Source organism: Ipomoea nil, unplaced genomic scaffold (genome assembly GCF_001879475.1).
Source record: "Ipomoea nil cultivar Tokyo-kokei standard unplaced genomic scaffold, Asagao_1.1 scaffold2921, whole genome shotgun sequence".
Taxonomy (NCBI): domain Eukaryota; kingdom Viridiplantae; phylum Streptophyta; class Magnoliopsida; order Solanales; family Convolvulaceae; genus Ipomoea; species Ipomoea nil.
The window spans coordinates 3,965,301-3,967,973 of record NW_017619349.1 but is presented as its reverse complement, the minus strand read 5'-3'; the positions used below and the strand labels follow the sequence as shown (position 1 = coordinate 3,967,973).

At 30.4% G+C, this 2,673-nt stretch overlaps 1 long non-coding RNA gene across 1 annotated transcript; it reads left to right on the top strand.

The window, feature by feature from the left end:
• The first annotated feature begins 809 nt into the window (after positions 1-809).
• Positions 810-1,474, top strand: LOC109161022. Its single transcript, XR_002050860.1, has 2 exons — positions 810-973; positions 1,148-1,474. It is a non-coding gene; the product is annotated as an uncharacterized LOC109161022 (long non-coding RNA).
• Positions 1,475-2,673: the final 1,199 nt, after the last annotated feature.

Below are 2,673 nucleotides of genomic sequence, written 5' to 3'. Positions count from 1 at the left end.
ATTAGGTACGCATCACCAAAAATACACCATTAGGCGTGAGAAAAAACACCATACAGTGTTTGGAAATACACTATTGGGGTGTGATGAGTTATATGGTGTATTTTTTGGGTCTGTTGTGTATTCTGTGATTTTTTTTGCATTTCATTGTGGTGCGTTTCCCTTACACTGTTGGTGCATGTTGATAACACTGTTGGTGTATTCTGTAACCCCGCCGCACCGCCGCACGGGAAGTGTCTGCCGCACGAGAACTTTTTCCTATATATATATATATATATATATATATATATATATATATATATATATAAGAGAGAGAGAGATTACTATTGACCTTGACATTTCAAAAATCTTATATCCAAACCAAATAATAATTTGGATATATTCGTTTCAGGTAAAATTATTTCGACTGTATTTTATATTTGTTAGCACTCAGGATATATATACCCAAAAACATTTTTTTTTTTTTTTGAAAACATACCCAAAAACATTGTTTTTATTGATCTTAACTTTATATGGCCATTTTACTAATTATTAAGTATTATATAATCCTGAACCATTTCAATAAGTTTAGATCCAGATTATAATCATTAGTATTTTAAAAACTCGATCATGATTGCATTAATTTACATCACAAATATTGCTGAGGCATAATTTGAACAATAGGAATACCTGAATCCTAAATACTAGGTTTTATCACTAACATGTTATCTGACTCACCTAAAAAGTAGGATAAATAACAAAACATATTCATTACCAACTAACCCCTATATATAGAGCATGTTCAATTCGTTTACATATACTCCTGTTAAAATAAAATAAAATAATAATAATAATAATTACTGTTGTAATTATTATTATTATAGTAACATAAATAATAACAATAAAGTTGGAATCTCAAAACTATTGATGGCAATGGCAAGTTCATTAAAGACTACAGCAACAATCTGCCTCCTGTTTGCGATCTTTTTTTCTACAGGTAATTTCTATATAGTTTGTTAGATCAAACACGCAAATAGTAATTTTGTTATAGTTAAAGGACCATTTTGGTAATAACTCAATAAAAATATGTCGTACACGAAGTTAACATCATAACTGTTTGAGGATGTTTTTTTTTTTTGTTGTTGTTTCTTTTTGGTTTAAACATGGGCAGAGATTGGTCCAATGATGCTTGGAGAATCACATAACTGTGATGATTTTAGCAAGCTTTGCTTGACCGCTAAATCTTGCACTAAATATTGCCTTAGAAAGGGGGCCGGTTATGAAAGAGGTAGATGCTTTGGATTTAATTGCTGCTGCTATCCACAGAAGGGTTACAAGAGTCTGAAGTGATTGAAAATAGAACTAGGGGATTAGTATTTTTTCTCCTTTTTTAGCATTATATTTTAGCTTTATGTAGTTTAGGTAAAAGTGTCGTGATTGAGTACAACATATATGTGAAGTGCATTCAATTTGTTAAATATACACGTATGTTGTGACATATACAAGTGCACTCGATAATATGTGAAGTGTATTTGGTGGGTTCCTGGGATAAATTTTGAGTAAGGACACTGAATTGAATCTGAGTAGCCGCAACGTATCAAATATAACGGGCTCTTGTGGACGTTAAATACTGGTCTTCCAACCTAAGGGTTTGTTTGGTAAATGATAATAATAATAAAATTTGAAACGCTGCATATTACAGCATTTTAGTTTAACATTTTTAAAAAAGATTAATCTTTCTCTAAAATTTCCATATAATTATTTAAAATAAAAAATAAAAAACCTTGAAACTTGCACCAAATACCATGAGCCATTTTGGCCCCTTAATAATTACAAAGGAGTCTGGCTCCCTATTAATGCTTGTCCATCTCTTGATGGGCAGTAGATTATGGAGCCTTGATGCCCCTTTTGTAGGAGCTTAAAGACTCCAAGCTATTGATAAATTGACAATTGACATGAAAAGAATATAAAGTGGAAAAACAAAAGGAAATTGCACAAACCACTTATATAATTCGGTGGTCAAATTTGCTAACACAATTCACTATTCGCTAATTGTTGATTGTTAAACAAGGCCAAATAATATGGGTAAGATTGCACTATAAATATCAAATAATACACTTGATAGTGTTGCAGAGTTCACTCAAAACATGAGATAATTATTAAAATGTCACAACATTTTTTTCTTGCTTCAGAATTGTTAATCTTCCCAACTCGATGAATAAGAATGGTTTTCAATTTTCTCTTAAGGACGAATTGTCACTTGAGTATGCTCATGTGTGTGTTATTATAATAAAAATAAATATATAAATTGATAAATATAATAATTTTGAATTAAAGAAATTGAAGAAAAAAATTCTTTTTTAGGGAAAGTGAGCTACGTCGGATCAAATTTTTATTGTTTGGTGTGGCCTAGTCTGTCTCATATTTAATTTGACATTAAAAAAAATTAAAATTAGTATATAAAATGAAACTGAGTAACAGTTTTACATATTTGAGTGTACATTATCCAATAAATTCATAATTGAATTAGAATTATAATTTATTGGTGTTGCAATACATGATAATAGAAAGTTGAGGTACAGTTCAAACTTTACCAGTTTCACTAGGGCTTTCCACTTTAACTGAATTTGAGGGAGACTTCTGCAATTGTGATTCTGATATCCCTGAATTTTGTGGAGGTGATGAATTCACAGCTTG